At 41.9% G+C, this 26,961-nt stretch overlaps 1 protein-coding gene across 1 annotated transcript in view; it reads right to left on the bottom strand.

Moving 5' to 3' along the window:
- The window catches only part of DISC1 (DISC1 scaffold protein), a 399,613-nt gene extending 379,851 nt beyond the window's left edge, over window positions 1-19,762 (bottom strand). Inside the window, 1 exon segment of the mRNA XM_075064148.1 lies at window positions 19,732-19,762. The gene's annotated coding sequence lies outside the window, so the exon portion shown is untranslated.
- Between the last annotated feature and the right edge of the window lie 7,199 nt (window positions 19,763-26,961).

Below are 26,961 nucleotides of genomic sequence, written 5' to 3'. Positions count from 1 at the left end.
TTTTTTTTTTTAAATTGCCAGCAGAGCTCTACCTGGTGATAAAGCGTGTCTACATTGCCCACATCACTACGGCCACGCTGTAATATGGGCAGTGTAGACATATCCTTGGAAAAGGCTGTATGGGAGAAAGAATTTAGAGAAAGTATCTTTGGTTTATTCAATTTAAAATAGAGTTTTTGAACACATTTAAAGTCATAGTCCATGCTGTTTACAGAAAAAAAAAAATCAAAAAAAAGTTGTGTTAATGCTCTAAATTTATTTAACAATAAATAATGGAGACAGCAATAACGTGCCATAACTAAAGGGTTCCACCTAATGCACATGTAGTTATAACAGCAGCATGACAGTACTCTTTGAGGTCTATTTAATAAACCACATCATTCTATGGGCTGTGACACACAGTGGATTCCCCCCACCTAGGCTCAGTCAGATAAATCACCTGCAGCAGGCTCCAATATAAAACTTATCACATGGATAAAGGAAAGTGTGACAACACACTGACAGCAGCCAGTTTCAAAGGCAAACACAGTTTGAGTGCTCCTACCTGGAGATTTTAATTTTTAATGTTATCAAGAGACTGAGTTCCAACTTAAGCGTCTGATGCACATTCAGAAACCAGAATTGATTTTACTGAAATAACAATTTTCTCTTAACAACTCAATAGTGATCAGACATAACGAAAATAAAAACATGACAGGTCCTATATTGCGACAGATAAGGAATCAGCTCCTAACTTTGCAATTTATTATAATAAAATCTCAGTATAAAGTTCTCTTCCTTTGTCTCTCACAGAAGTTTACCCTATAGTCTCACTCAGCAGGTCATGTTATATAGTCAGCGTAACCTAACTCTCTTCCAAATCCCAATGCCATCTAGACTCTGGATAGACTAAGTAACCACATGATTTCCTCTGATATGAACACACAGAGAACTGAGTCCTTATCTTCAAAGTGTTCTATGGTCTGCACCCAGGTATCTAAAAGACCATCTAAAGCTCTGGGACAAAAACTATAGTCAACAACCATGCTCCTCTGGCACACTAAAACTTTCAACAAGAGTAAAGTTTGTCTGTGTGGGAGACAGAACTTTCTTTGGGGGTGGTCCAAGATCATGGAGTGAACTCCCCTAAGAACTAACGGCCATCACAACACTCACCACTTTCCTCTCCAAAAGCAAGGTGCACTTCTTTGACCTTACTTTCTTTAACACACAGCAACATGTATATAATTTAAAAGCCACTCTCCAAAACAAGACACTCTACTGCACACATTTCTCCCTCTGAGGAGAGGATGAGATGAGAGAATAAACATGTGAAAGACATGCAGTTTAATGCACTACTGAAAGGAGCTCAGATCCTATGGTTATGAGTGTGGTATGAAATCCTATGTAGAATAGAGTTATCATTTCTAATCCAACTACACTGCAACCAAATCATCTTACTATCTTCCCTAGAGGACTCATATACACTGAGCTAGAGGAGTGGCAAAACGGAACCCTGCAGCACTCCACTTTAGATAGTCTTCAGGCAAATGAGCAACAACATCCAAGTCCTTTGAGGGGGAGGGAAAAATGAAGTCACTGAAGCACAACACTGTATATATACCTGCCAGGGTCACATAATGGTGCACAGTACTAAATGCAGCTGATCAAGCTACACAGATTCAGCATGAACAGGGCCTAAAAAGCCCACTTACCAGGGCAAACAGGTCAAGTGGGGCCAGAGAACCACTGACTCCTTCTTTGGAGAAGGAAAAGAAGGAAGCAGAGCAGCTGAAGCAGCTAGTTTTTCAGGAAGAGGGTAACAGAGCAGCCAAGGCACCACTTCTTGTTTAAAGGAAGACAGACACGAGGGAAGGAGCAGAGCAACTTGAGCCGCCACAGCTTCCTCCAGAAGGAAAAGCTAGCAATGAGCAACGTAGATCTAATCAAAATAGTGCTTAAAACAACATCATCAGTGCTGTCTACTGTAGGATTCCCAAGATTTAATAATGCTGTTTTAGCTCCACCTGCATTAGTACAGTGGAAAAGTTTTGAAAAGTGTCCTAATTTTGACAGGGCCTTAGAGTTTCAGAAAATCTGGGAACTCAAAATATTGCTAGAGTTGTCACTACCTTCACAATAATACTCCTCATGGTGGGGAGGGGGGGGAAGAAGGGGAGAGGTACAAGAGGTAGTGATAACTGGCGGTGATCAACACGAAGAAGTAGCTTTCCTAAGCATTACTGAGAAATCCTGCCCTCCCAAAAGGGAGGCACATCTCTCTTACCACTAGCACTTTGTTATCATAAATAATGATGAAGCAGACAAGGTGGACACAAAGCATTAGGCTATGTGTGTGCAATATAATTTTAATTCACATTTGGCCCCAGTCTACAAAACTTGTGTCCCTTTACAGAGGGGAACAATCAAAAAATCCAATCCTAAATCTTCAGGCAAACAGAGTACATGGTTTGTAGTACTGCTCTGCTTAATTTGACGCTCTGCTTCCTGACAAAGCTCAGTGGCTTAAACCATGGTGCCACCCTGCACATTGCAGAAATTGGCACATTCCTGAAGTAAGCAGAGGATGTCGCTTGAGCTCTGGTGCAGTGAGCGAGTACACCAGCCAACTGATAAACACAGCAAGATACAAATGTATTATTCATCTCCAGATCCTCTACAAAGGAAATGGCTTGACTTTCAAAACATCCAGATACGGCTATAAATAGACAGACCAACAGCCTGAATGGTTGAAACTAAATGGATTCTTTGCTTCAGTCTTCACGGCTGAAGATGTTAGGGAGATTCCAAAACCTGAGCCGGCCTTTATAGGTGACAAATCTGAGGAACTGTCACAGATTGAAGTGTCACTAGAGGAGGTTTTGGAATTAATTTATAAACTTAACGTTAACAAGTCACAGGGACCAAACAGCATTCACCCATGAGTTCTGAAAGAACTCAAATGTGAAGTTGCAGAACTATGGTTTGTAACCTGTACTTTAAATCGGCTTTTGTACCCAGTGACTGGAAGATAGCTAATGTAACGCCAATATTTAAAAAGGGCTCTAGAGGTGATCCCAGAAATTACAGACCAGTAAGTCTAACATCAGTACCAGGCAAATTAGTTGAAACAATAGTAAAGAATAAAACTGTCAGACACACAGAAGAACAAATTGTTGGGCAAAAGTCAATATGGTTTCTGTAAAGGAAAATCATGTCTTACTAATCTATTAGAGTTCTTTGAAGGGGTCAAACAAACACAGGGACAAAGGGGATTCAGTGGACATAGTATACTTAGATTTCCAGAAAGCCTTTGACAAGGTCCTTCACCAAAGGCTCTTAGTAAATTAAGTTGTCCATGGGTAAAAGAGAAGGTCCCTTTCATGGATTGAGAACTGGTTAAAGACAGGAACAAAGGTAGAATAAAATGGTAATTTCTCAGAATGGAGAGGGTAACTAGTGATTTTCCCCAAGGGTCAGTCCTAGACCAGTCCTAGTCAACTTATTCATAAATACTGAGAAAAGGGTAAAACAGTGAGGTTGCAAAGTTTGCAGATGATACTAAGTTCTCAGATCGTTAAGACCATGCAGACTGTGAAGAAATTCAAAAGATCTCACAAACTAAGTGATGGCAACAAAATGCAAATGAAATTTAATGTGGAAAAGTAAAGTACACTTCTACCCTGATTAACGCTGTTCCTTGGGAGCCAAAATCTTACCATGTTTATAGGTGAAACTGCATTACAACGAACTTGCTTTTGACTGCCAGAGATGCACAGCCTGCCCCCCGCGAGTGCTGCTTTACCTGTTATATCTGAATTTTGTGTTTAGTCGGTCACGTTATATCGGGGGTAGAGATGTAAAGCACATTAGGAAAAAAACCCCAACATACATACAATATGCATGGGGCTAATTCAGCTACACACGAACAGGAAAAAGAATCTTGGAGTCATTGTGAGATAGTTCTCTGAAGATGCCCACGCAGCGTGCAGAGGCGGTCAAAAAAGCAAACAGGATGTTAGGAATCATTAAAAGGGGATAGAGAATAAGATGGAGAATATATTATTGCCCTTATATAATCGATGGTACGTCCACAGCTTGAAATGGATACAGATGTGGTCTGCTCATCTCAAAAAAGATACTGGCACTAGAAGACGTTCAGAGAAGGGCAACTAAAATGATTAGGGGTTTGGAACGGGTCCGATAGAGGAGAGATTAAAGAACACTAGGACTTTCAGCTTGGAAAAGAGGAGACTCGGGGGATAGATGGAGGGATATACAGCATGAGTGATCTGTGAAATAGTGGGATAAGGAAAAGTTATTTACTTATTCCCATAATACAAGAACTAGGGGCCACCAAATGAAATTAATGGGTAGCAGGTTTAACACAAATAAAAGGAAGTTCTTCACACAGCACAGTGTCAACTTGTGGAACTCCTTGCCCGAGGCAGTTGTGAAGGCTAGGACTATAACAGCGTTTAAAAGAGAACTGGATAAATTCATGGAGGTTAAATCTATTAATGGCTATTAGCCAGGATGGGTAAAGAATGGTGTCCCTAGCCTCCGTTTGTCAGAGGGTGGAGATGGATGGCAGGGGAGAGATCACTTGACCATTACCTGTTAGGTTCACTCCCTCTGGGGTACCTAGCATTGGCCACTGTCGGTAGACAGGATACTGGGCTAGATGGACCTTTGGTCTGACCCAGTACGGCCGTTCTTATGTTTGGTCCTATTAATGTAATAAAGCAAAGTTCTAAATACATTTAGTATGTGTAATTTCTTTTCTCCCAGTGCCAAGTGTGGCTTCAGGGGGAAGACAGACACATTGATCCACTTGTTTAAATGACATTCTGAGACGACTTTAGGAATGAACTTCAGGTGAGATTGTAGCACAATTGTGTCCCTAAGAAATGTTATGGGGGGTTGCGGGGGGTGGCCATAAGTACCTGAAACTCATTCACTCCCCATGCCGTTGTAATAGCCACCAGGAAGACTATCTTCAGAGTGAGGTGGTTCAGGGACCAATTGAGAGAGGTTCAAATAGAGACTCCAACAGTCCCAGGAGAAATAAATTGAGGTCTCAGACAGGAGCAGGATTTCTAACTCTATGGATATGCCTACATTGCAGTTAGACATCCCCAGGCTGGCCCATGCCAGCTGACTCAGGCTAAGGGGCTCTTTAATTGCAATGTAGATGTTCAGGCTTGGGCTGCAGCGCAAGCTCTGGGATCATTCTACATCACAGGGTCCTAGAGGCTCAGACTGCACCCTGAGCCCAAATGTCTACATCACAATTAAAGAGCCCCTTAAACCGGGCCCCACAAACCTGAGTCAGCTGGCATAGGTCAGTGGCAGGTGTCTAAATGCAGCGTAGACATACCCTAAGTGTACAATAGCCCTTTTGAGAAAAGACTGAGTATGACTGTATAGGCAGACAGCAAGCTAAGATTTACACAGGTTGATCTTAATAGAGCTGAATGAGGGGCCAGCCTGCTTTAAGTAGAATAAGAAGGTCAAGATCTGTGATACTGAGGCCTGGACTAGGTCAAGCCCTTGTAGGGCTGCCCATACTAAGAAACTCTTCCATTTAGATGACTATGTTCTTCTGGTAGATGTTTTCCTGCTTTGTATCAGGATATCCTGGACTTGCACAATCTGTCTGTGATACTCTGCCAGTCAATGGCCAAGCCATCAGGTGCAGTGACATCTTGTCTGGATGGGGTATCTGACTGTGGTGCTGCAAGATCATCCGGGCAGTCTGGGAGCTAGATAGGAGACTGGATGGACGTTTATAGTAGGTCTGTCAGTCAAAATGGCCTGGTGCAGTACGGAGCTGTGAGAATGACTGCAGTTTTGTCCCTTTTGGTATTGAAAAATCACCCTGTGTATCCAGGGATTTTGCAGGGAAAGGTCAGAGGAAAGATGAACAAGAGATATCGGGACCACTGCAGAAGGAAGGCATCTAGTAATGATCCTGGACTCATGCCCTCTCTGGAACAAAGTTCTAGCATTTAATCAACAACATCAGTGATGAACAGGTCTATCAGTGAGGTCATCACTGGCTCCAGATACACTTCAGAAGAGCTCATTTATGAGTGGTGACTGTCTGCCCACTCACGAAGTCCACCAGGTTGTTGACACCCAGGAGGTGAAGAGCCGTCAGGATTATCCTGTGTTGGTGGCACCATGTTCAGAGTTTGATGGCTTCCAGGCAGAGGGGAGATGAGCACGAGCATTCTTACCTGTTCATGTAGTGTATCGCGGAGGGGTTGTCCATAAAATGTGCACTATGGAGGTTTGAATAATAGGTAGGACTGCCATGGAGGTTAGCCTGATGGCTCTGAGCTCCAAGACATTGATGTGGAACCCCTGCCCGCTGGAGACCAGGCTCTTGAATTTGTAGGTGGTCCAGATGGGATCTCCAACCTGTACCTGATGCAGAAGCCTAAAAAGGTATTAGTGTTCTACCAGAGTTGCTCACGTTGGCTTTAGGCATAACACTCTTGAAAGTCATTGTTATAAACAATACTACATTTTACTTCTATTATCCTTTTCTTCCAAGGAGTGTAAAGACTTTAAACCTCATCAATTCTGTGATGCATGACAGTATTATTACATCCATTTTGCAGGTGGGTAAACAGACCCAGACAGAGGTTAAGTGACTTGCCCAAGGCCATAAAGCATGAGTGAGGTAGAACGAGTAACTAAGCCAGGAGTGCCAAATTCCATATCCCTGGTATGACCACTAAAAAAAAAAAAAATTGCCTCACAATATGACCTTAGGGCTTAGTACCTTTTGCACTTGTGTCTTTACAGAATTGCTTTTTAAGAGTTTATCTCAAAGACTGGAGAAAAATTAATTCCTTCCTATGCTTCTTTGGAATCCTAAGGCACTCTCAAAAATACTTGGAAGTGAGGTACAAATAGTAACTTCTTTATTATTCAAGTCATGGTTCTCCTATAAGCCAAGACTGCTGGTCACACCAAATTGTGTGGGATTTCATGTTGTGAAAAAAACACTTAATCGAGGATTTAGTTTAAGACAAATTTTCAATGGTAATCTAAACCAAATGTGATGTAATGACTCCGTAAGTGACAGGTTAGCCTCTACTTTGGGGCTCCCATACTTATACTTGATTCTTTAATATGGCTATATCATGATTCAATCCTGTCCACACAAACAAGACCAAACCAGGTTATATATTTTTGTACTGTGAACACGACCTAAAGATGCCTGAAATTCTGTAGTGTACTTATTCTCAGATCTGATAGGGCAAATGAGATTTAATAAAATATCTGACTCAGATTTCTTGTGGGTTATTCCGTTGATAAAATAAAAGGGTCTATTGACTGGCTTCTTTAATTCCAGTAGAACAGCATGGCCATTATCCTGAAACCAAAAGCCTTTTGACTGTTACTCAGACTATGAACACAACTGAAAAAGAAACACCTAAAGGAGTTTTGAAATGGTTTGCAAAGGCTCCACAATTTAAAGAATTTTTCACACAGTGGGAACTGCTCACATGAGCAGTCTTAGGGTGCGTCTACACTACGGGATTATTCCAATTTTACATTACCCAGTTTTATAAAACATTGTATAAAGTCGAGTGCACACGGCCACACTAAGCACATTAATTTGGCGGTGTGCGTCCATGGTCCAAGGTAGCATCGACTTCCAGAGTGTTGCACTGTGGGTAGCTATTCCGTAGCTATCCCATAGTTACCGCAGTCTCCCCCCACCCGCCCTTAGAATTCTGGGTTGGGAGCCCAGTGGCTGATGGGGCAAAAATCATTGTCGCGGGTGGTTCTGGGTAAATGTCGTCACTCATTACTTCCTCCAGGAAAGCAATGGCAGACAATCATTTCGTGCCCTTTTTCCCTGGATTGCCCTGGCAGACGCTATAGCACGGCAACCATGGTGCCCATTGATTGAGCCTGTTGAGGAGATACTGGATCTAATCACGCTGTATTGGGGAGACAATCTGTTAGGGCGATTTGATTTAAACGCTCCGTAAAGATGAGAAAATCGAAGGTGTTGAAAAAAATCCAGGTAACAGTATAACATTCATCTTTGCCTTTTGTCATGATAGCAGAGACTGGCTATTCAGGCATTCTGTACCATCTGCCGCCGGCGTAAAGTGGAATGAGATCGACGGTTACCTCGTCCGTCTGTGCTGTCCTGTTCGGCCTATCAGTGGGTTGCCCCTGGCTTGAGATCTGCCGGCGGGGCACAAAAAGTAAAACTGGGGAATCGACTCCCGAGTCAATTCCTCCCTTAATGGTTTTCTACAAATAGAGTCAGTCCTTGCTCTAGATATAGGGGCAATGTACTATAGAAACCAGTGTATCAGAGAGCAAAACAGGTGCCCTGTGTCTAGATCCACAGAAACTGAGAGCTACATGCCATTCACGGGGGAATGCCCCTTGCAACAATCGGCCTTCCCAATCATCGCTCATAGACTCTCTCTACTAGAGGGGCAGGGTACTGGAGATCCAGCATCCCACAGTCCACAGCAGTTCTCGCAAAAGTATTTGCATTCTTGGCTGAGCTCCCAATGCTGTAGGTCAAACACATTGTCCCGCGCGTGTAGGGAATAGCTCGTCAATTTGCTCCCCTCGTGACAAGAAAAGGGAAAGAATAGTTTCTTGACTCTTCAATGTCACCCTATGTCTACTGAATGCTGCTGAGTAATGCGCTGCGCAGCAGTGAAGGCAGTATCCACTCCTCTCCCGCTCCGGGGCAGATGGTACAATGAATGATATCCGCGTCACCATCAGCCGGAGTGGCTCCTGGATGCCTCAGGTGAGCTGGCGGGGGCACCTGGGCTAACAAATAAAATGACTCCTGGCTCCATTCCCAGTAGAGTACAGACAGCTGTAACCGTCTTCCTCATAGCAATGGGCTGAGCTTCAATCACCCCTCCTTTCCTGTGTAAAGAAAAGATTCTGTACTGCGGACTTTCTGCAGCAAGCATATGGGCTCCTCTCCCACGACCGCTTCTTGTCCTGCCTGCTGTTATATCCCAGGAGGCTGCCTCCCTCATTTTATCTCACTACAAGTCGCTGTTCTTATCCTGCATCTTATAAACTCATGACACAATTGGTGGGCATGCCAGGTAGCCCAAAGTCTTGGGGTAGGAATGAAGCAATGGTGGGTTGTTGCAGGGCATTCCCCCGTGAATGGCAGTAGCTCATCATTTCTTGGATCTGACACAGGGCACCTGTGCTCTCTATACACTGGTTCATAGTACACTTGCCCCATATCTAGGCAGGACGACTCTATTTTAGAACCATTACGGAGGATTGACTCGGGAGTCGATTCCCCAGTTTACTTTTGGCCCCCGGCCGATCAGCCGGGGCAACCCATGAAGCCAACAGACAGCACAGAGACAGGTAACCAGTCATCATTGCCCTTACGCCGGCGAGCAGATGGTACAGATGCCTGAATAGCCAGTCTCTGCTATCATGACAAAAGGAAATGATGTTGCTGTGTAGCGCTGGAGTATCGCCTCGTCCGAGTCCAGTACACTAGGTGACTTTAAAAAAAAAAAAAAAAAAAGCTACATGGCCATGCTACAGCTCTTTTTGGATTTGGGACTGCATTGCCACTTGTGCTGATCGAGCTCCACACTGGGCAAACAGGAAATGAAAATCAAAATTTCACGGGGCTTTTCCTGTTTACCTGGCCACTGCATCCGAGTTCAGATTGCTGTCCAGAGCGGTCACACTGGTGCACTGTGGGATACCACCTGGAGGCCAATACCGTCGATTTGCGGCCACACTAACCCTAATCCAATATGGTAATACCGATTTTAGCGCTATTCCTCTCGTTGGGGAGAAGTACAGAAACTGATTTAAAGAGCCCTTTATATCGATATAAAGGGCCTCGTAGTGTGGACGGGTACAGCGTTAAATCGGTTTACTGCAGCTAAAATCGGTTTAAACGCATAGTGTAGGCCTTACAGAAAGATGTTTAAAAGCTCTACCAATTTCTTCACGTGCTAAGAACATCTGCCTTGATGCTTCAGTTTTTGCAGAAGAAAAACTGTAATAGTTATGTTTAGTAGACGTGAAATTTGGCCATTTTCTTCCCTGGACTCAGATACCTGAAAGTCAGTGTCAAAAGCAAAAGCATGTGAGAGAAAGAGATTGAGATGAACTCCTGTAGAACTGAGAAAATTTTTAAGGTTAGAATGCCCTCTTTGGGTATGCGGATATACTGACAGAAATACTGAATTTCAGCATACACAGATGCTGTCATAAGAAAAGAAATCAAAAGGCCACACTGTGGCATACTAGAACTTTTAAAGATATTATAAGTTACACATAATATTCTCCTGTTCGCATCAGTGGAAATATCTGCTACATATTAACATAGTAAGAATTACAATATGGGAGAGGCATAGCTCAGTGGTTTGAGCATTGGCCTGCTAAACCTGGGGTTCTGAGTTCAATCCCTGAGGGGGCCATTTAGGGATAGGGATGGGGACAGGGGAGGAACTGTCAGGGACAGTGCTTGGTCCTGCTAGTGAAGGCAGGGGACTGGACTTGACCCACGGTCCCTTCCAGCTCTATGAGATAGGTGTATCTCCATATACAATTCATTTTTATGAGGACAAAAAAAATCCTAAAACATACCTGACCTAGAAATTCAAGTTCCAGGAACTGTAGTTTTCTATTAGTTATCCGTACTTTTTTTTATAATACACACTACAAAAGATCCAATACCTTCTGACTGAAAAATTACATTCAGCTAGATTATCATCTAATTAGATATTTTCCATGTCAAACTATAACAATGTATCAAATCAGATACAAAAAAACCAAAACAGTGAAAGGCTAGTGCATTGATGCCATATTCCTTTAATAAGAAAGGAAAAGTATTAGAAGGTTAGTAAAACTAGTCATATAAGATGTGGTAACAAACCAAAGTAGATAATTTTTCAAACACCAATTAAGTGTTCAGTATTTGAACAAGCCCAAAAAGCAAGTTATCAGATGACTATTAAACATCCAGTATTTATGTACAGAGATATCATGGGCTTATATCATGGCAACAGGTGCCTTAGGATGGATGGATGGATAGGCACAACAGTCACACTGAAGAGGGGCCTCCATTGTGCCTAGGCTGTGGACCTTTAGAGTTAACTGATTTTCTTGCTCTTGCTGGTGGACATCAGACACTTAAATGTCACTTTGATCTACTACGATTAATTACTAAAAACTTCTTGTTTAATCAATCAGTTTTTAATTGCTGTAAAATGTATTTCTCTCAAGACATTTATGCCAAATTATTCAGTTTATTATTAAAAATAATTTGAATATACAGCATTCAATTATATCTTTTTCTAGGCTGAGCCATGCAGTGGGACAGAAAAGAGGGTAACCTGCTAGACCACCAACTGTAGGCACTATGCCTTTCAAAAGCATAATGCCTTCACTGGGTACCACAGGACCACAAGAAAAAGCATCTTACTTCACACCTGTTCAACAAGTGTAATAAGGGTTTCCTCTAGCACTGATATCTTGGCAAAAAGGGACAGGACAGAAGAGATGGGCCACACCTTCATGCTACCAAAAAATGCCCTTCTGTGGCTCTGCATTCCCTTGATCACTGAAGCCTGAGTATGACCTTGTCAAGTGCCAAGAGTGCTGAGAAGAAAGAATACCTGAATCCTCTCCTACTTTAGTATACTCATGCTGAAGCAAGGTAACTTGACCACTAGTGTATGTAGACACAGAAAGATACAGATATGCACAATTATTGATAGATATGTCAAATGGCATCATTATTGTTCATAACATTCTCCTTTTTTCTTTACTGTTTTTACTTGGGGGGAGGTTGTTTTTTTTTTAAAGGGGGGGATCATTTTCAAATTGTGCACTGTTTTTTCCAGTTGCTTTAGGTGTGGGTTTAAAGTACACAGCCACGCATTTTTGGTAGCTTTCGGCTGTTCTGGTTTATTTTATTCCCTACTTAACTCCCTTTGCTTCCTTTCTTTTTTTAATCCTCTTTTTAAAAAATTAAACTTCTCTCACTTTTTACTGTGGTTTAAAGACATAAGAAACCATTTTATATATAATTAAATTACATACTTTTATGTAAAATGCAGTGAGCTAAGATTAAAATCATTCATTCCCATAATTATGCTAAAATGAGATGACCTGACATATCCCATAGAGTATAAAAGACCATGCACTCTAACACATAATTAATACAAAACAAAACCCCAACAACATTAAAATAATCATTTAAACAGGAATCCTGCTGACCAGCCACCTGCAAATTAAAACTCTTTTCCAACCACTCATTACAGGAAGTACACTTGATCTTTATCCATCACCAAGAGGAGATCATCAACCAAAGTGATCACAAGACAAAACCATCCCAGCAACATCATCCAACCAGTTTGTGATAATACATGCAAAGTTAGAAACTTCTGTTTTTAATTTGATCATAGATCACTGATGGGGTTTTTTCCCCCAACGACTGAGGGTTAATTACCATGAACCAAAGGTTGGTATCTTAGCTTCCTGACAACTAAATCTCCGGAGGAATAAGCAAAACCAAAGGGTACACAGATTAAACATCTTGTTCCTGGTTTACACTATCTCTTTACAAATCTCTTACTACCTTGTCTACCTCTGCCAATTACCAAAGGACTGAGGAACCAAAGCCCACCACAATCTTACCCCTTCCTCCCTAGTCCCAGAAATCCATATTTCCAACATATGGCAGCATTGTTCTACCCTCTTGGCCAGTTGACAGTATCCATCAAAAAGGGATGCAAGTGCCACAGGTAGGTACCTGAATAGCGAACCCCAGGGCTGGCTGCAAAAGTGATTATTAAACCCCAAAACCTTCCTAATTCACCATTCACTCCACTACATCCATCTCTCACACTTAAGGGCCTCTTCAACATTCTACAACGCCAGCCCTCTTCAAAACAAAAATCCCCCTTGTTACAACAACCTTTGCACCTTTCCTCCCCACTGTAACCATACTGTCACCTTGGCTAGATGGAGACAGACAGCAATAATCACCCACTTCCCTGGTCTCAGCAACTCTACCCTGCCAACCCCACTATCCTGGAAGTAGCAGAGAAAAGAATTCAAGAGCCTCGCATGCCCATACATACAAACTTTTTCATCCAACCTCTATCAGTTTTAACAGTCTCATCCTCAAAAAGAGAGAAGATTGCACTCAGCATTATGACACCTCCTGGCTTCTCAAACCAGAGGCTCCCCATATTTCTAAACTTCTAATCCTACCATCATCTACAAGCAGCCTTCAAGTCTTTCCCACAGGCCACCCACCAAAGGATTCTGATATTAATTACTTCCCATCCTGCTGACCTCTCATTCCAACAAGAAAAATCTCTTCAACCATAGCCTACTCATTCTTATCTAAATCCTCAACATAAACAATCCACTTATCACTATAAAGACAAGAAAAAAGCAACTTACAGTGACATAACATGTTATATGCTCATTTTCATGATGCTGCATTTCTCATACAACTCCTAATAATAAGGTTCTATCACCTAAATTTATGTATATATGGTTCAGCAAATTACTATTACAGTTCCAGTTTGTCCTACTGAGGTGCTATGCAGTATAATCAACAAATGTAGGTAAAGCCCTTGGTAGATGGAAAGTGCTATATATAAGCTATTATTAGTATACACATTTCTCTCCTCCCAGCCTTGACAAGTCACAAACAGCTGTTTGAATTTATTATTTTTTTTAAGATATAAAAGTTAAGATTTTTACCCACTAGGGCTGCAGTATGCAAACAAACTGACAGAAAGCAAGAAGAGCAAAGGAATGACTAGATTATTTACTCTGATGTCATGATCATACAACCCAACAATAACCAGTCTGTAAGGCAGCAACAGAGGAAGGAAAAGGGAGGGGGATAAAAGGAGAGGCTGGAGAGTGGCACCAATGATGTTCTTTGTGAGACAGGCTCCCAACTAGTAATATACTATTTTAAAAGTGAGATAATAGAAAGTGTGTGGGATGGAAGTAAATGTGGGTCTAAAATGAAGGACTAGCTAAGAGGTATAATGAAGAATTCTGATCTGCAGCATGCAGATCTTCTGTAGAGGGCTAGGTGCAAACCAAATACTATACTCCTCTAAGGAATCACACCGAACAAAGCAATTGTATTTCAGATTTGCACATTATAGAATTGCTATGTGTCTGAAGACTTTAAATTGGGCATTAAATTATTTTAATTTCCATCACCAATATATTGGAAGTATCTTAATGTTATTAACTACGATAATATAGTTCTCATAAAGCAAACTAATGAGAAACTTGTAAATATCTGACACTTGCTCCCATAAGATCACCATTTGTTTTTAACAGTTTAAATCAAAAGACATTCATCTTAAAGCTTTTTTCCAGATAAGAATTTTATTTGGTAAATAAAACTGTATCCATAAGCTAACGATGAGAAAAGGTGTTTGGGAGGTGAGGGGGGTGCTGTAATTTTCTGAAAATTACATCAAATTAACAACCAAATAAATTTCAAATTAAGGATGCCACAGTATGCTTTGCTCAGTCCCAATAGACCAAACTCTTCCCTAGAGTAAATCCACTCATTTATAATGGGCCTCATTTATAATTACTATTAGATTTATAATGGGTTTTGCAGCAGCCTTTCCTCCAGAACAATGAAGAGTATTACAACATACCAGGGTCTCCAATCCTAATCTAAATGGCACAGTAAGAAAGGGATAGTCTCTGTAAAAATACACAACGTGCTAAGGGGTAAATTCAGAAATCACTATGGCAATTCCACAGGCTGCTCTCTCTTTATCTTTGACTCTGATATTCCAAAATAGGTAAGAAACCCAGTTTCAATAGGGGGAGTTAATATGTATTTGACTTTAAACTAGAGAGGGCTGAAGATTATTCCCTCTCTCCAAAGAATAGCCAAAGAGAAAACTCAAAAATGTCAAAATGCTGAAATGAAGGAACCATAGGCCCTGAGGGGTACCAGTGGGGTTGTACATTCTGAAGCAAATCTTATTTGAAAGGTTGGATGGCTCCGTAAATGTTGAAAGCCCAAGTTATGGTGAACAAAACAACCAAACAGTGAGTGCCTAACTCCTGAATACAGTTAGAATTAACCATCTGTTTAGTGTGTTCAGAACTATTAAATATTATTTGCTGCGTTTTCTGTCTTATTTTTTATGTATTCACCGTCCACTAATGTAAGTAGTCTGACTCAAAACAACATCACATAAAGTAGTTTAGAATCAGAATCTAGTCTTTATTTAAAAAAAGAACAAAAGCAAATAAAACACGTTATACATTTTAAAGAGAGAGGAGGAAAAAAAAAAAAAACACAGTATGTCTGTATGTCATTCCTTTGCAAGCCTTTTCAGCCCAGATGATGCAGCACTGTGCTCGTACATGCAAGCCAGGAAGTGCATGTGAGTAGTTTATTTTCACTGCCCAAACACTGTGAACCTAAAACATTTATATCAATCTTTGCAAACAGCTTTCCTAATAAAAAAGCATCCAACACTGGGAAAAGGATGTGGACAGACAAATTACTGCAGACAGAGGAATAGGGTTTGATCTAGAAAAGAGGACCCGCAACCTCAGTCTGTAGCACAATAAAAGAAAATTTATTTCAGATATTGTTTCAATGGTACCTCATACCAGTCGGGTTAAAAAAAATGTAAAACTAGATTTTTTCTTTATTATTGTTAATAATCCCAGGCATTATAAGTAACACTGCTAAGGAAAGATTGTTTTATTAAAATATTTTTACCCATTAAATGTTGAATTTATTAGAAGGCACTCAGATTATTTGGACCTTGGCGCACACAGACCACAATATTGGAGCTGATTTGATGCAGGTAGGCATATGTGCCCATATGGAGACTCATGAAATCCTTACAAGCAAGAAAATGTCCGGCTCAACTATCTTTCTCTAAGATATCTTAAATCCAACACAACCCCACTGCTCTATAAATAAGCTTAAAACAACCTCCATTAAGTATAATACACCAAGTTCCTCACAAACATTACAACGTAAACCTTCACAGACCTCAGCACCATTCACATTCATAGATGTAGAGACATGCATGAACTGGTGAAGTGTGTGTTATGTTATTTTCCTATGGAGAACAGCTAAAACATTCTGTGGCAGAAAATGGGGTTTGTAGTTCAAAGAAGGGTGATGCTAATACCTAAGTGAATTTTAAAGTTTCCAGACACTATTTGTGCAAAACATATATGAAATTTGAGACTCCATACAAAAATTCTGAAAATGTCTACTTTAAAAAAAAAAATTTCTCCTCTCAGGCACATCTGCCAGTGACCAAGACCCCTTCAAGAGTACTTTTTACTATGATCTCTTTTAAAACAATCCACCATTTCAGCTCCACAGGGGCCTACAAGTCCTGTCAACATGAAAAGTCTAAGACAACCTTAACTATGGAGCCACTATCAGTGCCTATAACATCTGAAATCTACCACAGCCTAAACTTAAGTGAAGAGAACAAGGCCCTGCCACTACTATATAATTAAATATGTTGAATCCCTTTAACCAACCAGGAAAAGTTTAATACAGTAGAACCTCACTAATTTGCACTATTTACTGAAAGGCTCATTGCAAATAAGTAATTCAACTAACACGATGGGGAAAAAAAGCAGAGATAATGCATCACAATGTATTTTGTTCATTTATTTGACAAGTGTAATTTAGTTTTAATTACTGACAATAGTTCATAGTATATGTTCTGCAGTACATTTTGTAAAAGTAATACAATCTTTGTAATAAGATACCTCATTACAACACCCTTAAATCTTCATCCAAAAGTAGAGAGAGACTAATCTAGTTTGCACATAAAAACTGGTATGGACTGGTAAGTGTGAAGTAGTAAGGCTCTACTGTAATATTGGCAAAGATAATGAAAAGTCTGTCTAGAGGGTTTCTTAGACTAGCGGAACTTTAATATAACACACAAGTATCTCTCTAGAAAAGCAAAACAGTAGCTGGAACATCCACTCAACCATTACTAATGTTTCACTTAGGTACAGCCTACAGTAGGGAAGTTCTTCAAAAATTTCCCACCATTACTTACACTAGTTCAGCTCAACCAGTGTTAATAATAGTGTAAGCTCTAGCATGGATGGGTGCCCTGCTGCTGCCAATCAACACAGCAGTGTTATGAGATGGTGCTTAAAATGCCAGTGGTCAAACTACATTAGGGTTCCCAACATTCTTAATGTTAGTGGAACTCCTGATCTATACTTAGAAGTTTTACCAGTATAACTATCTCAGTTAGCGGTGTGATTTTTTTTTTTAACCAAATTGTTATAGCAGTAAAAGCCCTAGTATGGTTGTAGTTATACTAGTATAATGGTGATTTATACAATTATCGTTTTTCCTCTTCACATGGAGGAAAAGCTATACCAATATAAATTGCCTTCAGCCATAACTTCAGCCATGTTAGGAGTTGTAATGCTTTAACCATATCGGTATGTCAGAGCAGTACAACTTTTTAGTGCAGACAAGGCTTAAACCAGCAGTATAGCATGTTGATGGGAGCATTTTTTTTTGAAGTGTCTTTACATTTACTAAGCTTGCCTACTTGTGGATTAAATACTGGCATCAGTATGCTGAAACTGTAGGTCTCTAATTGCACAGTTTGAAAAGCAGAATTTTTTTCCAACAGTGCTGGAAACTCTTCCATGCACACAATAAATTCTGTGTTGTACATTTTGTAATAATATTTCAAAACTGTCAGGCCTTCTGGGTGAACAAAAGCAATAAAATAAATACAGTGGTGTCTTACTAAAATTCCACCACATTTTGACCACTGCATTCTCATAGGAGACAAAGGGACCCTCAACATACACTCTTACAGGTGTACTAAGTATCACAGGAGCAGGAGACCAAACTGGCTCCAGGGGACAAACACTGCTGTAAATTGGTAGATTATCACCAGGGCCAGGGTCATCAACAGTCCCAGGGCTGACCACTAATGTTTTTATCTGATCTATAACATCAGGGGAAGGTACCACAGCTGAACTGGGGCAGCAAGAGGAAAAGAAAAAAATAAAAAGCTACTTCATGTTTAAAGGGACAACATATTAATTATTCAAAAGTAATTTCTGACATTACCCCTACCCCTTCAGTTGGTGAGAGAGAGAGAAGCTTTCGGTGTGAAGACCTGAAGAAGAGCTCTGTGTGATTCAAAAGCCTGTCTCTAACCAACAGAAGTTGGTCCAATAAAAGGTATTTCCTCATCCACCTTGTCTCTGTAATCTCCTGGGATCAACACAGCTACAACTACACTGCATACATTATCCCTGCTCCTAAATCTGTCAATTTCTTGTTGTTTTACAATCATATCTTTTCCTACTTTTAAAAATATTGCGCTCTCTCCCTGGATGGGCTTCCTACAAACTAAAGAGAAACTGACCAACTGGTTACAGAGAAACAATTAAACAGAGTAAAGACCTAGCCACAATATGGGGATGATAGCCCACAAGAATGTTATGAGACTTACATTTTTTTAATGTTCATGACATTTTGAGATTCACACATGGTAAAGACCAGATATTATTTATTTCAGGACACTCAGCAGGAGAATAAAAAAATTCACAGATTGATTTGTTTTAGAAAAGCAACAGAATAGTAGACAAGTTAGCAGGAAAAGCAGAAGTGCAGTTACAAGGACTCTCGGGACTGTACAAAGAAAAGTATAAGTAATATAGTTTATTTTAAATATTATTTTGATAATGTGGTTCATATTTAAGTAATGGACAATTTGCCTTGAAATCTAAGTCACCTACCATGAGCACGGGACACACACCAACACACCACCTGAGTAAGTACCCAACCTTTTCTTTAATTGAGATTTTTTGGGTGTTTATGGCAAGAGAACTAGAAGTTTTTATCTTCTGTTCAAGATGAAAAGAATATTGGAGCAAGAGGAGCCCACCAAAGCAGCTCCCACTGGAAGCCTCAAGGTCTGAAGTGGGGAGCCCTGGCAGGAGGACCCAGAACTAAGACCTTATTTCCCTACATTGAAAACAAGAGGTCAGGTAAGCAGTGATGCCAGGTGGCTCAAGTCAGCCTCGACCGCCTGGCATGGCCCTTCTCCTCAGCCAGTGTTACAGATGTCACAACTTTTTTGGCAAAATTAGATGGTTTGTCCCATTTGCTGTTGCTCAAACATTCCTTTAGACCCTCCCCCACCAGGGCAAGACCAAAAGGAACAAATGCCCAGTTTTACCCCCAAAAAAGCCTTGAACTCCAGGATCGAGCCTTAAAAAAGAGGCCAACCAGGCCAAAACAGGACCTCTGGTCACCCTACCCAGCCCAGACCCTCCCAAGCACTAGCTAACCAGCACGGTGCTCACGCTGACCAGACGCCCACAGGTTTGAGGCTTATCTAGTCACCGCCTCTCCAGTTTGCTCGCTGGGCCGGGCACCGCTTTGTGTTCCCCGCTTGTACAGCGCCAAGCACAGCGGGGTCCTGGTCCGGCCGGGGGCTCCTGGGTGCCAGCGCACCACCCATAACTACTAACACGGCGCCCGCTGCCGGCTCCCCAGTGACCGGTACCGGGCTTGAGGGCTGGGGCTGGACCCACCTCCCGCCGGGCTCCGCGCCACACCCCGGAGCCGCCCTGAGCCAACGGTTCCCAAGGCGGAACAGGGCCGGGCACAGGCCAGTGCTGCCGCCGCGACCCAGGCCGCGGCTGCCCCGCTCCGCTCACCTGGGCTCAGCCCTCCGCGACCGGGCTGGGGCTGCTGGCCGCCTCTCCCCCCGCCCGGCGCCCTTCTCGCCCCCCACATCTTCCGCCGAGCGCAGCCCGCACTCGCAGCCTTGATCGCTGCCAACCGGCCGGCTGAGAGGCCCCTCCAGGAACGCTGGCCAGGGCAAGGCCCCGCAGGCGGAGGCCCCCCTAACGGCCGCGCAAACGGAAGTTTGAGTCTCCCCGAAGCCACGCCCCTGCGGAGATACACTCTCTACCCTCGCCCGAACAGGGAGAGACAGGCCTGCGCTTACAGCTTACCAAGGACACTCACGTCACAGTACCACACCACATCATCCACACGCCACCCTACATCTACACCCCACATCACAGTACAACACCCCAACTCTTGCACCAACTTTTGTCACTCACCACACACAGCCCACAGCTTACCCACCCGGAACTTTATCATACACCCCGCATCACACACGCACCCCACATCTATACCCTCACCCAAACACATCTACACCCCACATCACAGCTATACATCCCACATCTATACCCAAACTTATCTACACCCCACGTCTCACACACACAGCCCACAACTCTACCCCCACCCGAACATATCTACACCCCACATCACACACACACCCCACATCTGTACCCTCACCCAAACATATCTACACCCCACACCACAGCCATACATCCCACATCTACACCCGAACTTATCTACACCCCACGGCTTACACACACAGCCCACAACTCTACCCCCACCCGAACATATCTACACCCCACATCACACACGCACCCCACATCTGTGCCCTCACCCAAACATAGCTACACCCCACACCACAGCCATACATCTCACATCTGTACCCGAACTTATCTACACCCCACGTCTCACACACACAGCCCACAACTCTACCCCCACCTGAACATATCTACACCCCACATCACACACGCACCCCACATCTCTACCCTCACCTAAACATAGCTACACCCCACACCACAGCCATACATCCCACATCTGTACCTGAACTTATCTACACCTCACGTCACACACACAGCCCACAACTCTACCCCCACCCGAACATATCTACACCCCACATCAGACATGCACCCCACATGTATACCCCCACCGGAACATATCTACACCTCATGTCACATCAATACACCAACATATCCACATCATACATCCCACATCACATCTATACACCCCACATCTATACCCCACATCAAATCTATACACCAACACGCCCACCACAGCACCTATCTACACCATATATTACAAATATATACCCACATCAGCAAACACCATATCACCTATGTATACCCACACATTCACATCACCTACAATATATTCACCACACCAACACATGCACCCCATACCACACCACTTATATATATATCCACACCTCACACATATGTATATACAAACATATACCTTACACCAGATATATACTCCCATATATCAGATGTATATGTACAGGGAGTATACATGTGGTGTATACACCACATCAGATATACACACCACACACATACACACAATATTACATATATGCACTCACACATCCAATATTGCCAGCCCTAGGAGTTCAAAAATTGTAAGATTGGCTTAAATAGCATGATTTTTTTTTAAGTACATCTATTGGGTGTGGGGGGGTATTTGTCTTCTGGTTTTTGAGCCTTTAAGGTGCGCTCAGATCATGTTTTCAAGCTTTTCTCCACAACTATGAGCGAGAGAAATAAGAGCAGAGATTTTTGATTTAATCATAAATTCCAGCTTTTCTGTCTTTAAGGAAAACATAAACCATAACAAAACTCACAATAAGATTGCAAAGATTGATAACAGTGCACATCACATATATACACTCATATATACATACATAGCACAGCTTAGCACATCACATATATTACATCCAAAAAAGTGTATGTTAAAAGAACATTAAGGTTGCAAAATTAAGCACTCCGAAGCTAGAAAATGGAAGAATTAAGGTTGTCCGTGTATACAGTATTTAGTTACATGATCATATACTATTGTTTCTACAGGACCCCTACCTCATTCGTTGCAGAGGATGGACAGTGCTCTAGGAATGAATCAGAGTTGTGTGGTACAAAAGGTGCACCATACATACTACATACATATATTACACATACGTATCACATGACATATGCACACCCATAAATACATACACACCACACCCACACAGCAACCATAGAAATATTCAAATCACATATACACTCTACACACACACATCAAATAAAAATGCAAAACTAATATTTTTAAAGAGATTTTATTTTAAGGAGAAATTCTCATTAGTGCCAGCCAGTGTGTGCAATTTGCAACTTCTGTACACAACTGCAAAAATCAAGCATTTAATTCTGTAGTAATTTGAATAATGAAATTTAGAATGAGATTTATCTTTGAGTGACATGTCAAAGATGCAGTATAATAGAATATGTTTATTTCTATAACACCCAAAGTTTGTCAGGTGCTTTATAGACAGATAAAAGTCCATGCCCAGAAGAGCTTGCAATCTAAGGAGCTGCAAATTTTTATGCACATTGCTAAAGTTTGTTTCTCCTGATTGGATTTTAATGTACTTTTGGACTGAAGTTGCACACTTCATATCTGACCAGGGCCAGCTCTAGCCATTTCGCCGCCCCAAGCAAGGCGACACGCCGCGGGGGGTTCTCTGCTGCTTGCCGGTCCCACGGCTCCGGTGGACTTCCCGCAGGCGTCCCTGCGGAGGGTCCACTGGTCCTGCGGCTCCAGTGGACCTTCCGCAGGTGTGCCTGCGGAAGCTCCACGGGAGCCACGGGACCAGCAGACCCCTCCGCAGGCATGCCTGCGGGATGTCCACCGGAGCCGCCTGCCGCCCTCCCGACAACCGGCAGAGCACCCCCCGCAGCATGCCGCCCCAAGCACGCACTTGGCGCGCTGGGGCCTGGAGCTTGGAGCCGGCCCTGTATCTGACTGATTAATATTCCAGATTCTGCCTTGAAATTAATTCTTTTTAACCAATTTTGGCCAACTTAGCACTTAGTTTATTATGGACTATGTCCAAGTGTCCTGAGCTTGATGTAGCTTTGAGAAGGCATGCAAGGATTAGCTTTTTGTCGGTGAATGTCTGTAAATGTCGATTTCATTGTACACACACAAACCAAGGAAAAATATTGCCATCAGTAATAATATACATTTACAAGAAGGCAAAGTGTGCTGCTTGCAAACAGTTAATATATTTTGATATGTGATGCTGACAAATTGTGGTTTAATGGTTACAAAGCTTTAACTTTCTTGAATCTCAACATCTACTGTTGTTTAATAATTATTGTCTGACACCTCCCATAATTTCCCGCAAGTGTGAAAATTTAAATCAATAAAAATAAAAAATGCTTAAAAATAAACATCTAGATCATCTCTTGAAATTATAAAACAATATAAGTTGAATTTTGCTAAGATTATTTATAAATTAGATAAATCTCCGAGAGAGAGAAATATCTGCTTTTGTGTGTGGAGATTAAAATCCACAGTTGGTATGGATTTTGAATGGTTGGAAATTTCAGACTCCTATGGATTGAAGTTGTATGGTAAAATAAGCTAAAATAGCAGATTAACAGCATTTTTTCAACTCTTTTGAAAAGAGGATGTGTGCAAGTCTTACATTGTAAAAGAATGCTTGCAGTTAATTAAAAGTAATACACATTCATGTCACTGAGGCCCAGATTGTCCTAATTCCTACTTCCTTGGCCTGAATAAAACTCAGGTCAATTTGTAGTTCCTGCACTCAGGGTAGTCCAGGGGCTACTATGTCTTTACTCCCCTAGAGGTGCACAGACTCCAGTTCTCCAGTGAGGGAAGAGAGGAGGAAAGACCATGGTCCCAAGCCCTCTCCTCTACACCAGCCTGTGCAGGGGCAATCAGCTGTACTATATGAAGGGCTGTAATGGTAAGCATCCTCCCATACACTTCTAGAAGCACTAGGTATTCCACCCCACCACTTACTTTGGGAAGTGCCTATGTGTATACTACATGCAAAATGTTTTGCTTTTAAATTTAAATCTACAATGCATCACTTTGATAGTACAGTCACTGTGCATACACAGGAGTTCTTTGGTGAGATTGTATTTTGTATGTTGTAGAATTTTTTCTTCTCACATTCAAGGGAGCATGCATGCAATTATGTGATATGATATTGGAAGCAATAACTGTGCTGCATGCATCTCGGTGGCTCATGATTTTCATTAACTTAATTCTTCACTAAGAATTATGTTCCTTTTTGATGTGTCTCATGATCTTTTCTATTTTATTTCAAGTTAGATTAACTATATCTGGTTTATATTCTTGAACTAATCCTTTCAACTAGTTTTGTTTATATGCGCTGTTTGAACTTCTCAGTCTGTGGATTTGGATGTCAGAAACATTAAGTGTTGTAGGTGCATTATAATGTACAGCCATGACATGCCATCAGTCTCTGAGGAACTTGCAATCTATATTTCAGGTTTCAATCAGGCCACAGAGCAAGGAAACTGCCCTTGTTCGTGTATTAAGGACACTATCATTTTTCTGAGGATGTCTTTTTCCCCTTCCATCTTATTGCAGCCATCAACATCTATCCTGAGACCCCTCCTCAGTTTGAGTTCCACAGAGGCTAGTTGTCATCTCTCTTTTTTATTTTTATTCATCTCTATTTTTTATTTATCTTTTCCCTCTTAGTTAACTCCCCTTCCACCTTGAGCTGTCACCACCACTTTTGCACTGATAAACTCAACTTTACTTCTTTTAATTGCTTACCTTGACTAGGTAAATTTGTGATTTTGTCTTAATCTTCTTTTGGCTTCAGTCTGGATTCTGTTTTCTTTTTTCTTTCATATCTCCTGTGTTTATATATCTTCCTATCACCACATTATCCATGAACACCAGTGCCTGGATTCAGCATCTGCTGTAATCATCATCAATACATTCATCACCCCTAAGTTTTACTATTGTTCACATATATTCTTTATACCTCCATGTCCCAGGTTTTTAATCTATATGCAGAATGTTGCTGTCTTCCCACATAAAGTGAATGCTTTTAAAAAGCCAACATTTGCCAGCAGATGCCACCCTGTTATTTCTTATTTTAAATTGGAGGAACAGGAACTGTAGTGCCTCAGATACTGGTGTGTGATTTTGGCAAATGTTGCCTCTTTATTGGTGACCACTGTATAACGTGCAAGGCCATCACCCTCTCATCTTCTAACAATTTCGTTGGCTCTCCACTAATTACAGAATCCAGTTCAAAATTGCCCTCTTTGTTTTTCAACCCTTCCATGGGCCTCTCTCCCTTTCTTGTTCCTCTGCTTGTCTGGCACTGACCTCTCCGTTGTACAGTACCTTCATGCAACCTTGACATCATTGTTAGAGTACTCTCGTCTGCAACTGCTGCCATCTGGAACAGGTTTTCTGTAGCTCTGTGTCTCATCACCTCCTGCCTCTGATTTCAAAACAGCTGCAAACATTGCTTTTCTTCCTTTCCTTACACTTCTTAATTTTATTTCCACTAGGCTATCAGCACTTACCTTAGATACCCCAGTGACAGGAGCTTAGTAATATCATGGACAGAGCAGATGAGATTAAATTTGGCTGTGTGTATTATTTAACTCTGTAAATGTTCACAACGATTCGGTGAAGTGTTTGAGATGTTGTTTGTATGAAAGATGTTCTTCATTATAGAATTATAGAACCATAGGGTTAGAAGCAAGACAAGGTCATCTAGTCTAGCCCCCTGCCAAGATGCAGGATTATAAAACTGTATTCTCTTTAAAAATCAGAGCACTGGATGCAAAATCCTGGCTCCAATGAAGTCAATGGAAAAACTCTTGTTGACTTAAATGGACAGCATTTCACACACACCCCAAAATTATTTTGTCTTAAATATGTCTTAAACATAGTAATCCAAGAGAAACAGCAACAGTCCTCCTTTAATAGGAGCTAGTTCTGGAGAGAAAATTAGGCAAATTGGGAGTTGGGACCAAAAGACTAAGTGCTGGGCTGGGAGGAAGCCTGTTTCTGGCAAGCAGAGTTGCCCATTTTGGTTGACTCTGTTCCTGGAAGTTTCATCACATGACATAATCTTTAATTTAAAATTAATCTTTAATTCCTGGAGACTTCAGGGTTGCCAATCCTGGAGGGTTGGCAACCCTACTGGCAAGAGCAGAAGCAGCGATAGGAGTGACCTTCAAACAAGGGGGCTGTGCAGATAGGTCTCAGCAAGACAGAAAAGAACTGGATTCTGTCCGGAGGATCTGCAGGCCAGTACATTGTTACCGCTAGCTGAGAGCTTCCTGGAGAGCGAATTCCTAGCACTGAGCCTGAGGAGCCCCATCTTCATACCTCTGTACTGGACTAGGGACTGCTGGTTCATATTTTGTTTGTAATTTAAAGCAATTGTGCCACGAGTAATTGTTGGGGTTATGTCTGGCAGCCCTAGTGAAGCAGCTCTTTGTTATTCATTAGACTCTGTGAGGTTAATGGGAACCCAGTGAGGGTTGGAGACTGCAGGACCTAGTGCTTGCAGCAACCACAGTGCTTGACTCTGAGTGCATGGCACACCGAGCATGCTACCAGACATCTAAGGGTATTGTCTGTGTAGCAAAGAAAAAAAGCTCTGTGCCAGCCACAGGTTTGCTGTGTAGACATACCCCAAGAGCCAGGAGTAGCACAGCACTCTCAGCAGCTCCTAGTTTCTAGACCCTTACGAAGAGTTTGTGCCTGAGTACTAGCAGCAGCACCCTAATCAGACATTGCTGCAGCATCAAGAAGGCTGCAGGCCCAGCTGAAGACAGTTAGCCAGTCTTTACTGGGGGATTATGAGCATCTGGGTGGCAATTACTAGGGTAATAATTGAGAGAATATAAGTAGAAGGAACAGGAAGCAAGGAGGAGCTCAGGAGGTTAGCTGGGTAGAAAGTGCCTGCTGCAAGAAGCCTGTGTTAGGCTCTCTGTAGAAAAGAGCAAAAGGATAAAACGTACAAATGGTGGAAGGAAAACAGCTCGGATGTGTTTATGACAGTGAGATGATAGAAACAGGTTAAGCAGTACAACCCGAGATAACTGAAATAGCACCCTGTGACAGAGTTATAAGGGGTTTTTCTGCTCCTCTGCTGATGTTAATAGAGATCTTTTTTTGTGGATGAGAGAATAACACCAGCGAACATCCTTGGGGCCACCTCTCCTCCACACTCCCTGCCTGTCCATATACATATCTGC

The sequence above is a fragment of the Chelonoidis abingdonii genome, chromosome 3 (assembly GCF_003597395.2).
Source record: "Chelonoidis abingdonii isolate Lonesome George chromosome 3, CheloAbing_2.0, whole genome shotgun sequence".
In the NCBI taxonomy this organism is placed as follows: domain Eukaryota; kingdom Metazoa; phylum Chordata; order Testudines; family Testudinidae; genus Chelonoidis; species Chelonoidis abingdonii.
This window is presented reverse-complemented; position numbering and strand designations above follow the sequence as displayed.